The sequence below is a fragment of the Manis pentadactyla genome, chromosome 15 (genome assembly GCF_030020395.1).
Source record: "Manis pentadactyla isolate mManPen7 chromosome 15, mManPen7.hap1, whole genome shotgun sequence".
In the NCBI taxonomy this organism is placed as follows: domain Eukaryota; kingdom Metazoa; phylum Chordata; class Mammalia; order Pholidota; family Manidae; genus Manis; species Manis pentadactyla.
The window spans coordinates 53,750,261-53,764,332 of NC_080033.1; the positions used below are offsets into that span (position 1 = coordinate 53,750,261).

The 14,072-nt window shown below is 45.8% G+C and overlaps 1 long non-coding RNA gene and 1 other non-coding gene across 4 annotated transcripts in view; both read right to left on the reverse strand.

The window, feature by feature from the left end:
* The window catches only part of LOC118918772 (uncharacterized), a 478,090-nt gene that overhangs the window by 179,798 nt on the left and 284,220 nt on the right, over nucleotides 1–14,072 (reverse strand). The window lies entirely within an intron of this gene.
* Nucleotides 6,529–6,635, reverse strand: LOC118918781 (U6 spliceosomal RNA). The gene has a single exon (XR_005027260.2). It is a non-coding gene; the product is annotated as a U6 spliceosomal RNA (small nuclear RNA).

Below are 14,072 nucleotides of genomic sequence, written 5' to 3' on the forward strand. Positions count from 1 at the left end.
CAACTGTGCTTCTGACCTGCTAGCTACCGACTGGGTGTTCCACTGACCCCCGCCCTGCCCAGGATCTGATTAATCTGCTAAAGCGGCTCGCAGAACTCAGAGAAACATTTTACTTACTAAATTACGGGTTTATCATAACAGATATGACTCAGGAATGGTCAGATGGAAGAGACGCAGAAGGCCAGGTATGTGGGAAGGAGTGTGAGCATCCATACCCTCTCGGGCAAGCCACCCTTCCTAATCTCCAACTGTTCACCGACCCGGAAGCTCTCCAACCCACACCATTTTGTGTTTTTATAGAAGCTTCATCACATAGGTGTCACTTATTAAATCATTGGCCACAGGTGATTGAGCTCAACTTTCAGCCCCTCTCCCTCCCCAGAGGTCAGGAGTGGCTTCCCTTGGCCACCAGCTCCCGGCTGCCAATAACCTGCCCACCCCAGCCCCGGCTTTAGGGTTATTCCACAAGTCACCTCACTAACGTAACTCAGGTACGGCTGAAAGGGGATTGTTATGAATCACGAGACACCTCTTTAACCTTTGTGGCTCTGAGGATCTGGTAGAAGTGAAAGACAGAGGACAAAATACTGTAACAAAAGAGGCTCACATTGCCTTTATGCCTTGGGAATTTCCAAGGGACTGGGGAGCTATGTGCCAGAAATACAACAAAGACAAATATACATTTCTTATTATAAATCACAGTATCACACTGCCTCAATTTTATTCACTTACTCATTTACTTCCCTTGGGATTTATTTGTACAGAATTTTGGGTATGTCTTAAATAGCAATAAAAAAATAATAGTACAACACACTGATGAGGTCCTTTTGAAAGGTGCGTTCATATCAGTATCATTTACATTGCTAAACCTGTGGTTCTAGCTGCTAGTTGCTCATTAGAATCACATGAAGATTATTTAGTACTGCTCAGTGCCTGGGCACCACCCTGAGAGTTCAGAACCACGCAAGGAACTGAGGAATAACACAGAGGCTGCTGGAGGAGCTAAGGGCAGGCTGCCCCCAAATGGGCGACTTAAGCATGTAGACAATGTTAGAGTTGAAAACAGTCAAGACCCAAAAGACTCAGACATAAACTTTGACCTCCCCCAACCAACTGCATAAAAAGAATTCAGATGGAGGATATGCTCCAGGAAGAGAGCTATTACCATGGGTAATTACACTATAATGTGACCTAGGTGTGGTGGACAAGGAGGGATTTAGCTAAGTCTGTTAAATTTTCCTTCTAGGTCCCATTGTTTCTGCATAGCCCAGCAAACATTTGTTTATCACACATTCACTTTTTCATATTCCTGTGAATTGCTTCCCTATCCTTTGAAATCCCAGATGCCTACCTCATTTTCCTTAGTTCAGGATGATATTTATATCTCCACTGTCCCTGTCTTTGGAATCTCGTGTCTGTGGATTCCCTATATGTAGATAATTAAACTGTGGGTTTCCTCCTGATAATCTGTCTCCTGCCAATTTGATACTTAGACCAGCTAGAAGACCCTTGGAGAGTAGAGGAAAATTCTTCCTCCCCAACACAGCTGTCATACCAATGGGTTTCAGCCCAGGCAAGTTTGTTATGGATTCAATGTGACCAAAGAAATTGACAGCACGTTCTTGGGGTGAAAGGGTTAAACCCAACTTTATTTCCAGGTGGCAGGTCAGTCACTAGAATCCCATTCACTCAGAGCAAGTCTGCATGCAGCAAGCCAGTCTCTGCCTCTGGGCCCCTCTGCCTGCACAGTCATCCAGCACCACCATCCTCTGGGCCTCTGTCCTCGGCACTGCCACCACTCCAGCCTCTGCTCAACTCTCCCACAGCCTTGCAGCCCTGCCATGGTGTCGTGCCCAGAGCACTGGCCGGAGCTCTTTATATAGTCAACAGCCATGTATTGCCCACAGGTGTGCAGTGAGCTAGTCAACCAGGGCCAGGTGAGAATCCTGGCCTCAGGAACTCTCATTTTATCCACAACAACCTTCCCGACTGTTCAGTTGTGAAGCTGGGAGAGAAGTTACCCTCAGTCAGACAGCCAAGTTCTGATGCCATTAGGATTTGGCAACCCAGGTCTCCGGAGTCACTCCAGTACTCTGTTTCCTAGTCTGTATCTTCTAGGAAGAAAATTCAAGTTGAATTTAACTAAAATGAACTTCAATGGATGAAAGTCCCGGAGTAGAGAAAGGACAATTTGAGTCCTTGGCAAAAACATACACAATGAGGGGCAAAAATACACTCACCTGGAACAAGTCCACAGGAGGGCCTCATCTCACCTTGCATATGCCAAAACCAGGGCCAGGTTTGTTATAAAACTGCTTACTGTGAAGAAGTTCAATGAGGAGTAGAGATTCTAAAGGGATAGATAAATCTATAAGTGGGACTACTGAGTTGGGTAGACGCCCAGCTCAGCAGTTCAGAGCCAAAAACAGAAAGGCTTTGTGAGCAGGTGGGTGCCTTTATTATGGTAATCAACTCTGGGCCCAAGAAGCAATGAGGTCACCGGGGTTTCTGGGATGTTCTGATGGAAGTGAGCCTGCCAGGTGACCACAGAAATATGTAACTGAAGGACAGCCGCTGGGGCGACCAACTTAGGGCCTCTCTGCACCCAAGGTCCGAGAGAGGTTTAGACAACATGAGAAGAGTGGATTGATGGGGAAAATGCTGAACTGGAAGAAATTCGCTTGAAGAATCATAAAATTTGAGAATAAAGTGGGAGTTCAAGTTCATGAAGGAAGCCCCTCACTTCATAGATTAAAGTAAATGAAGCCCAGAGAAGGCCAGTGACTTGCTTCAAAGCAGTAGAGCTAAGCGGACGGCAGATGCAAGCCTCCCTGCCTGGTGGTTCTTCCACCATTAAAAACCAAACAAACCTGAAAACATGGGCAAAACACAGACAAACTCCAAGAAGAGATTTGGAGGTGGGCAGGGGACATTACTGCCTGCACTGTCCCTGTCTGTTCTGTGTCTCCATTCTCTCCTCAAGCCCCCTCCACTCTGCCTGTGCAGTGACCTGCCTCTTTGACTTCTACTCTGTGTTAGGGGGATGTGGGGAAGTTGGGGTTCCTATGGCCAGGATCCTCACTGAACTTAAACCACTTGGTGATGTAACTGGCCTGTTGCTAGGCTACTGCTCCCACACTTGTAGGCAAGAAGCTATTATTGGGCTATATAGAGAGCTCGGCCCAGTGCTCTGGACAGAGGCAGAGACACTAGTGCTCGACCTACTGCTGGGAGAACAAGCCGGGTAATAAACCCTTTCACCCCAAGAATGTTCTACTGTCATTTCTTTGGTCACATTGAATCCATAGAGAACTTGCCTGGGCTGAAACTCATTGGCAAGACAGGGGATTAAGAGAACACCATGGAAATCTGGATGCTGATTCTGATTTTGCTGGGTGTCTTGGAGTAAGTCACTTCACTGTCTGGGTCTCAGGTTCTCCTTAAGTGGAATGATAAGCATGAGAAGATAATGCTAATGATACACTGCCTGCTCTACTCCTAAACTAGGAACTGGCAAACCATGGCCAGTTCCAGCCTACCACTTGTTTTTGTATATAAAGTTTTATTGGAACACAACCACATCCAATCATTAATGGCGGGGCTACAGATGCATTCACATAATAATGGCAGAGTTGAGTGGCTGCAGAAAGACCACCATATGGCCTACCAAGCTGAAAATATTTACTGGATGGCCCTTTATGGAAAAGATTACAGATCCCTAAAAAATAATGCATACACTCTCTGCTTACTACCTGTGAGATACACACACACACACACCCCTATACCATATACTTATATATTTCCTGGTCCAGAAAATTTTTTGCTTATATGTTTGTTTTTGGTAGGAAAATATTTCAAACATACAGCTAAACACGGAAACAAATTCAATTAATGATCTTCACATCCCCCTAATTTTAATAGATGTTAATATTCAGCTAGATTTTATGTTTTCAAAATACTATGTCATGGAAATCTGTATTTGTAAGTAACCTTGAATTCTCTTAGAAGGTACAGGAAAAGACATACATGCACATACACTGAGCTATGTGACCTGAATTGTTCAGCTCTACTGGAACATGGTAATGTCATTCTAGTCTTGGTTTTTCACATGAGTAGCAAGGTCTTTCTCATGAGAACCCTGGTCTAAATGACAAGACACACATTGTACCACCAATTCAGAAAACAATCCTAGTTGTTTCAATCAAATATATAGTGTCATACAAATGGGGATGTTGTTTATGACATTTAATCATACTTATCTTAACTAGCAGAAGTTGAGACACAGCTCAGATGGTAATATATATAGGGCAAAATTTAAAGAAAATAAGGCCCTAGGTTGGGTTGATTACTCTTTTCCAACCATTCTTATCCTTAATCCATGTGGGAGATCTTGATCTTAGGAATCACTCAAAGAGAATGCCCTTTTACAACTCTTTCTTTTAAGAAAAGCAACACCTTTCAGACTCCTTGGAACTCCAAGGTTTGCACAACTTCATTTGAACTCACAGCCCATTTGGTTTGGTTCCCCAGTGACCTGGTCCCAGCTCACATGAGACCAAGGACAGATTTCTGTGTCATCCTCTTCAGACATGACAAAGACAAAAGGGAAGTTTCTGCCTCTCTCATGTGACTTCTTTAGCATCAATACTTGCCTTGCACAACCTTGTAATATTTCTGCACTGTATTCATTATTTGCCCTTTTGAGGCTCTTACATGGGGTGTGTGCTTGTGATGTGTGTGTGTGTGTGTGTGTGTGTGCACGCACATGCATACATACCTGTATTCTAATCCTCTTGCATGCCATCTAATCAATAACTGAGCTGGAAATGAGGTGAATATAACTGGCCTTGAGGGCTCACTTTTGAAAAATCTCCCTGACCAGTGTATTTCTGATACAGAGTTGAAGATGTTTCTGATACAGCCAGAAAAAAATTTCTAAAAGACAAGAAAGGCTGCTAAGTGAGCATATGGTTAAATAGTTGTTGAGATAAGGTCTTGAGCAGAAATACATGTAGTTTATGACAGCTATTTTAGTTGTGCTAATGACTCCACAAGGCAAGGAGGGGGTGACATGGTCAAAATGTAATGTTTCTGCCTGTCTTTCCAATTTCTCTCTGAAGTGCGCAGGTCTCACATGCCCCATTCCTCTCCCCAGATTAAGGGCACAGTAATTTTAGGCCTTGGGGTTTAATGCCTCTGCTTTGGCCTTCAGAACAACTCTTCCTAAGCCCAGTGATAGAGCTCCAACTATATCCTAGTCATCCCAACCTGCCAAGCCAGGAGCCAGAAATGTGCTTAATGCAGAACCCACAGAGGCTTGGGAATGGTTAATAATGGAAGATTCTTAAATACATCATAAATCTCTATTACCAGGAAGATTAATAATAAGAATGCCCTCTCCTTAGAACAAGACTTTTCTCTCTTCATACTTAACCTACCTTGTGTAGATGAGGGTAAGCCTGCACCTTAATGGGGGTTTATTAAGACACCCATAATTAAAATGAGCTTTCTCTGGAGCACTCAGAAATGATTTTTTTTCCTTCTAAAAAATTACAAAAACATAATAACAAGACAAATACAGCAAATCTGAAAAAGGTAATGTCCTTCCTAATTCTAAGCTTCAGAAAGGCATAAAGGAATGGTCAATGGTCTCAATATAGGACCGTCACACTTAGGAGACACAAGAACACCTGGAGAATTGACTTAAAATGCAGGTTCCTGGGCCCAACTCATAAAACTCAGCTCCTTGAGATTTGGGGCCAGGCTCAGAACTGCACCTTTTAATAATGTCCCAGGCAATTTGTATGTTGGTAGTCAGAAGACCAAGTTTTGAGAAACATTGCAACATGTCCAATATTTGTCTTTTTTCTTATACAATACATACCTCCCAATATTCCAACTCCATGTTCTCAGTTCTCATTATCCACCACACATTTATTTACCTGCACATATGCTTTTCAGCCTGGTGAAATATATGAGGTCAGAATTTAAATCCCAAATCTTTTGTTAATCACATTTGTTCAGATTCATTCTTATTAATGGGCCAGGGGGCAAAGGCATATTTATAGTTTCTGCCATGCGTTGCCATATTGCTTTCTACTGGCGTTAAAAAATTTATATTTAAGTGGGCAGATTAAGAGGACCCAATATCCACCATAATGTCACCAGTGGTGTGTATTTGAATTTATTTTTACTTTGTTCTGCTAATTTAGTCAGTGTAAAATGGTATCTCAAGGTGGATTTAATTTGCACTTCTTGCATTTCTGGTGAAGATTAATATGTTTCCCTGTGTTTCTTCGCTATTTATATGTTTCCCAGAGTTACAGTTAAACTTTTGAATCTCTCTTTGAGTCCAGGGCAAGGCTTTTTGCTTCTTCTTTATTGTCAAGGCAATTTGAGACCCCACAGACCCCAAGAGCTTGGGATGGAGCAGGGTCTGTGGCTTCATTCAGCACCCAGGACAGTGCTTTTGGCCAAACTTCCCTGTGTCCTAGAGGTCTTTTTTTTTTTAATTTTTATTATTATTTAAAAAACATGGAATGCTTCACAAATTTGCGTGTCATCCTTGCATAGGAGCCATGCTAATCTTCTCTGTATCCTTCCGATTTTAGTATTTGTGCTGCTGAAGCAAGCACTGTCCTGGAGGTCTTAAGGCAGAGACTTCTTGATGGGAGGAAGACGAAGAGGAAGAGACGTGTTCCCAGTCAGATTCCCTGGGAAACAGATTCTGAGACTGAGATTTGCATATAGGAGATTCTTGGGGGCAGTTTCCTCAAGATGAAGACCTAGAGCAGGTGCAAGGTGCTGGTGCTGGCAGAAGAGGGGGTGCACTTCTTCTCAGCCATGACCCAGGGGGGCCTGGAGCTGGGATGATGCTTCATTGTCATCCTGCTTTAAGTCAAGGGTGCCAGGACTTTCTTCCTGCATGTGTGCTGGTCACCTGATGTGGACTGCCCCAGGAAAAGGACTGTGAGGTAAGGCAACTCTCTTCAGCAGAAGGTGCATCCCAGAGAGGCACCCAGCCGCGAGCTGTCGGCCAGCAGTCCCACCTGCCGCTGGGGCAATGACAGCCTTAGTCCAGAAGGAAGCTGGGTGCTGCACAACAGCAGCCCCTGCCGAAGGAACGCCACTGTGGTGGAGACACTGTAGTCTCTCTCATGTATGCTACAATTTTAGTTACCTAGTGATCCGTAACAAACACACAAAAACATTTACATTTTCCTCGAGATTCTGCAAACTGGGTTGGGCTCCACTGGGCAGGGTTTCTGCTGGTTTTGCTGGTGACTGGCTCACTGGCAGCTGTGGGCTGAGCTCAGCTGGGATGTTGGGGTGGCTGCGCTTCTCTTGCTCTCTCCAGGGAGTTTTGGGGTCTCTTCTTTTCCATAGGGCCTCCTCATCTCTGGGTAGCTCTCCACATGTCTTCACAGCAAGGTAACTGGTTTTCTTCCATGGAGACTTCAGGACTGTTCCCAGTCTGAGTTCCCAGTCTGAGCAGGGTTTCTCAGCCTCTGAACTATTGGCACTTTGAGCTGCATAATTCTTTGCTGGGAAGGGATGGCAGCCACCTGTCCAATGCATGACAGAATGCCTAGCAACGTCCCCGGCCTCCACTCACTAGATGCCAGTAGCACTCTCCCAGTTGGAAAACATCTCTAGACGCTGCCAAATGTCCTTGGGTGGGGGTGGGGGGCAAAATAAACTCCCACTGAGAATCACTGCTTTAGGAAGACAAGCACCTTCCACTTTAGAATTCTTGGAAGTTCCACCACATTCTATTGGTAACAACAAGCCATAAACACAGCCCAGATTCACAGCCCATGAACTCCCGGATACATAGTTTATTGAGGGCCACCAAGGTAACAGCCTAGCAGGGTTCTGGGGTGCTCACATGAACATCCCCATATTATACTGTGAAATTAAAGCTCCTGTTTCAGAGCCACACAGTAAGATCTGAGCCCAGGTCTACCTGACTCCAAAGCCCATACTCTTCCCAGGACCTTGAGCTGCCTACAGCAGGTTTCGAAGGGTTACTTTCAATACTAAACTACCCTTAGTCTTCCAAAAAGACAAGTGAGAGAGAAGAGCAAGGTTTTACTCGGGTTTAGTTATGGTTAATGAAGAAAACACTAATCACTTGAAGTGCTATTTTGCAGCTCATGAAACTGAAATAAAGTGCAATATGAAATGTTCATTATTTCTGGGGGATTTATTTCATTAACACTCACTCAATCCTCTTTGCCTTACTTATAAAGTTTGAGGAAAATAACACAATTTTTTTTAATAAGCAAAATTCTGTTCTAAGTGATGCAAGTAACAGCCTCCTTCTCTTGAAGAAGCAGGGGTCAGAGGCCATAGGCAGAACCAGACCATCTCACTGGCCACCCTGCCCACCAAGGCAGCTTCCGTCAAGAGTGGTCTGCACTTCCCACTGAGCACTGTAGCCTCTTACAAGACCCCACCTTCTGCCAGGGTATGAAATGCCTACACTTGAGGCTTAGCTCCACCACTCACTGGCTACCTGGCATTTAAATTTCTGGAACCTCAGTTTCCTCACCTATACATTGGGTGAAATAACTCTTACCCTGGGGGATTTCTCCCAAGCAATTCTTAAAACAGTCTATGAGTTCTTCTCCAACTTGGATTCCTTACATTTATTAAGGAGAAAACTCTTGGATCTGGAATGCTCAGGACCTAATGTTCTGGTTAGCTCAGAGTTCTTATTTAACTGGAAGGCACCAAATACTAGTACATGAAATTTCCAGTTTTCAGTGTTGGCACATGGCAACAGGTTTCTCGAGCAAAGTTTTAATCAAATGTGCTTTAATATTTATCCAAGGGCTTGTAAAGCACAGTAGGATTTTGTACTGCCTCCAGGGCATAGTAAGAAACATCTATTTTCTAAGATGAAAAGGGTAAAAAATGTGGATTATTGGAGGTTTCTCATTTATACGGTGAAAATGACATGGACTTCCTTCATAGTCAAACTGATCTGGATTGAATCCTGGCTCTAGACTTACTCTCTGGCTGTACTTGGGCAGGATAATCTCTGCAAGCATTAGTTTTTCTTTTCTGTAAATTTGATAGAATGGTACTGCCTTAATGAAATGATCAGAGCATGATTATAAAGTCCTTAACACAATGCCTCACTAACAGTAAGTACTCTACCAAGTCAACATTATGTTGCCCATTCTCTTCTTTTGGATTCTATTACAGCTGCATGAAAAATAAACATGCAGAGAAAAAGCTGGGAAAAACTACAGACCTATCACCTAACTGTCCTCACGGAGGAGATGCTGACGAAGCCAGCGCTGGAGGCTCAGGGCCAGTGAGGAGCTGTGCACGCCTGCAGTGCACACGACACACCCCCTCATCCCACCATCCTGGCCCTCCTGTGGTTGCAAATGGAGGCTGATTAGAGATGTCAATTCAGGATGCCAGCCTTGTGGATGAGTAACATTTCTAAGTCCATGCCAGGGAAACCTGCTTTTGGATGGGAGCTTCTTACCATTGCAAAGTCACAGGCTACTAAGCTCAGGCCCAAATGGCCTTCCTGCAGGGGGTCAGGAAAGGGCACCATGGAGCTCCTGCTTGCGCCTCCTTACGTGGTCCTAGAGACACAGTGGCTTTTCTCTGTCCTCGGTCACCCTTGGGCATCTGTAAACACAACTATTTCAAAGAGACTTTGCCTCAGATGTTGAGCCTCATTATTGAACAGTTTTTATTTGGCTAATTGTTTCCCGGTGATAGCTAAAGACCCCCTTTTATTTGTGGGTCCATTATTATTAATGTGCCTTCACTTCAGTCAGGGTAAATGATGACAGGCTTGACTCAGGCCATCTGCCTGGGTCTCAGCCACCTGAAGGGTTTTTCCAGGACAGTTTGCTCACACAAGATGGGGTCGGCTGTCCAGTGGGCCCCCAGGAAGCAAAAAGCAGTCCTGAAGTGTGAACAGAAAAAGCTCAGTGGGCATCAATGATGCAAGAAGTGCTCTGGTGAGAGGGAACAGGTGCATAATAGGCAGTGCTGCGCAGCCCCCTGCCTACTAGTCCCCTGCATCCCAGCCCCCTGCATCCCAGAGAAGCCACAAAGGAAAGGGGAACAGGACATGTGGTTTCTCATGAGCTGGAGATGGAAAAGCTTTTTTCTGGAAGGTCTGCTCCAGCAGTGACTGCTGTGTCTGTGTTAGCTCTTCATCGGGTGCTTCCTGTCGGCTACGCTCGCCCCAGGAGCAGGACAGTGTGGAGGCTGAAGGCAGTGCTATCCCGCAGCCTGAAAGGGAGGGGCTGGAAAGGCCGGAGAAAACCAGCCTTGGGTCCTGCTGGGTGAAACACCCCACGGTACAGTCACGCCAGAAAGGGAGGAACAGGGAGAAGCAGGGTTTTCAGTCTGCTGGGCTCGTCTGTGGCACTGCCACAGTGAAAATGAGGCAACGGAGGACGGAAGGGGTGCGGACTTAGAATTCAGTGTCCAATGGCTCCATTTGCCTCTTCTTCCTATTAATGATGTGATCTTGGGCCTCTGTTTCATCCACCTGGAGTGGGGATGAGACGGATGACTGTGCAGGAAGGTTGTGTGTCTCAGTGAAAGAACACATATGAAATGTCTATGTGGTTCTCCCAAAATGATTATTGCCTTTTCTAACTCTCCTCCTTTGTTTCCAAAGCCTTGACTCACTGGGTAATTTCCTACTAAGATCCAAGCTCCCTTTCTCCGGAATAACAGAACCTTGATTTTATTCAAACCTACTGAAAGACCAAATCCCCTAGCCTGTCTAGCAGGTACAGGTGGTCAATGAGATACAAGCAGAAGTCACTGAGCCCAAAGCCCCCTTCAACCCTTGCTCGATCCGGTCTCCCATACAGGAACTGTGGCCTGAGCTTAGCCTGGTGCCCAAGGTAAGTTACCTGACCGAGCAGCAGGAAAACTAGTAAGACTAGAGAGAGCTAACATTTTTGAGTGCTTGTCCTATGCCCTTGTGCTAAGCCCTTGGTTTACTTAGCCCTCGGAGACCCTAAGAAACATTTTCTACTATTAACTCCTATTTACAAATTAGGAGCTTAAAGTCTAGGAATACACATAGGCACAAGTGAATGGGTGTCTGAGTGAAGACATGAACGGCAGGGCCTGTGGAATTCAAGAAGGAGAATTAGAGGTGAAGGTACCATAGGTGTAACTTTCTATTGCTCCTGGAAACACATTATCACAAAATGGTAGCTTCAAACAACACAAATTTATCATCTGCAGTTCTCCCGATTAGCTAGCACAGGGCTAAGATCCAGATGTCAGCAAGGCTGTGTTCCTTTCTGGAGGCTCTAGAGGAAATTGATCTCTGCCTTTTTCAGCTTTGGAGGCCACCCACATTCCTTGGCTCGTGGCTCCCTGCCTCTTTGAAGCCAGCAATACTGGGCCAAGTCCTTGTTGTGCTGGGACCCTGCCATCTCTGTTTTGCCTTCCACTTCTCAGCACCCTTGTGATCACATTGAGCCCACCTAGATAATCCAAACTAACCTCCCTATTATTAGGACGTTGACTAGCAAGCTAAATCCCATCTGCAACTTTAATTCCTTTTTGCCAAGTGAGGTAGTATATTTACAGTTTCCAAGGATTAGGACGCGGACCTCTTTGGGGATGCTTATTCTGCCTACCATGGTAGGTTTCTACAAAGATTCCTCATCATTTATAGGAACATTTTTGCAGCATGTACCAAAGTCCATGGCAGGATGTCAGATCTCAGTTTAAGGATGACAGGAAGACGAGACCTGTTTGGCCCATTCATCTGTCCGGGCTGGGTGGGGGAGCAGCTGTGCTCAGTCTCATGCTGTCACCGTCTGATGCAGACTCCCAGGCAGTGTTCTGGGGGAAGGGTGAGGATAACACTGTCCAGTCACACCCAGTGATCACCAGTAGGTCACAGGGCTTTCCTCATCCTACATCCTGTGGCCAGTAGCCATGTGGAAGTGACTTTCAAGAAATTAGGAAGGAGAGGGGGAGGGGAATTGCATTTGGTGAGCCAGGGTCAATCTCTTCATACGCATTTTCAAACTCATGTCTTTAATCAGACATGACATTAAGGGTTTTAATGTAAGACACTGAGGCCTTAATCTGGGGCCTCTGCCCAGCCTACCCCTGAGTCTGACTGTTCACCCACCAGTCACAATGGCCAGACTATTCTTTGGGCCCTTGATGAAGTGGCTTTCACGCCAGGACAACCTCGTCTTGACTTTATATGCTTATATCTTTGTCAGAATTCATGCTCCCACCACCCACCGAGCGGCCCACTTTGGCTGCTTGTCCCTACTTGGTCCAGGTCATCCATCCCATGCCTGACATCCACGCCTGGTGTCTGTTATGTCCATGATGGGTCCCCCTCACCTGACCTTGGGTTCCTTTAGTTCCCCACCACCGCCTCTGCTCCTGCCACTGACTGTCCCTAAATCTTTGCTGCTTTAAAAATTATTGGTTACCTTGACTTGCCCCTTGTCAACAAATATTTTTCCTTCAGTATTTCACCTTAGCACAGCGGCCTCAAAGCCAGTCAGGTACGGTTAGTCCAATACTTCAGTTATAGAAAAATCCTTAACATTTTCTTAGGACCTTCTCTTAGGTCTTAGGACTTTCTTATCCCTTCTCAAGTCCAGGAATGCTTTGCAAGAAATGCCTCCCTACTCTTTAGTCACAAAGCAGCAGACATATTGGTCCTTAAGTCATCACTGACATTTCTGGAAGGTCAAACGCTCCAGGTACCAACGAAGCACAACCCATCTGTGAGGCTGACAGGGCAATGCCCCTCCCCCTAGGCCCTGTCCACGTAAACCCAAGGAGCAGATGGAGCTTTTATGCCCAGCTGAGCAGTGCTAAACACTATTGTTGGAACAGAAACACTCCTAGGTTAAATCTCAGAGATAAACAGGTAATTACAAAGAATCCCTCCTAATTGCTGCCCACCTTCTGCCCAGCACACTGGACACACATCCTTACTCCTCTCCAGAGTCCTGCGAGGCTCCAGGGAGGCTTCCATGTCGCCGTGGAGCTCTCTAGATGAAAGACGTGGAACCCCAGCCTGTGGATGAGGAGACAGAAAATAAACGAGGCATGCGTTTCTGGAGTGCTGGGGTGGTGGGAGCATCTATGGGTGGCTGCCTCTCCATTCCATTTTCCCAGGAGAGTTAAATAAAGAGGGAAAGATGCTCATGACTGGTAAGCACAAAGCTAACCTGAATGACTTTGTCCATCCCTGTATGAGCCTAATTTGGGGGAGCTGATTTGGGAAGCACCCAGTCTACACCAAGAACTGAGCTGGACATTTCTGCATTATTCCACTTAATCTCCATAACAACCCTGTGCATTACACATTCCATTTTACAGCTGACAAATCTCAGATCCCAGGAAGTGAAGTGATGTGCGCAGGTGGCAAGACATTACACCAAACTTTGAATATAGTTTATTCATTCATTCTGATGCGTTCTTCAACAAGTATGTATTATAGAGTTATGGGCACTGCATCCACAGCAAACCAGGCCACTGTGGGAAGCCAGAGTCCCCGCAGGGCTGGGCTGGCATCTGAAACCGGCCTGGTACATCCTAACCAGAAGGACATGCTCAGTAGCTGGGGCCGGGTCCCAGGAGGAACCCAGGCCCTGGAAAAATCTGTCTCATTAGACATTATCCTCCTTCCCAGGGCAAAGGTAATTACAGGATCGACAAATACAGCTTCTCAGTATGGGCTTCCTTTCCTCCCGATCCAGGGAGAAATGGCCAGCCCAGCACCCTGGTTCGTGGCCATGTCACCAGCCCCAGGAGAGACGAGGGGTAGCCAGAACTCAGTCAGCCGTGCCGGGTAGGCCGGGCCCTTCAAGCGCAGCTCCTGAGTTCAGGTCCTGACCTGGACACCTCCTGGGCTTGCAGATGTCATGTCGCCTCCTGGAGCCTCCGTGCCCCATGAAGTTAAATCGTAATTCCTCTTGCACACTTACGGGGGACATAAAAGGAGGTAATGTATCTAACACATGGGAGGCACTTTAAACAAACATGAGAGAAAAAATCCAACAGAGCTGGCCAGGCCATGTACGAAG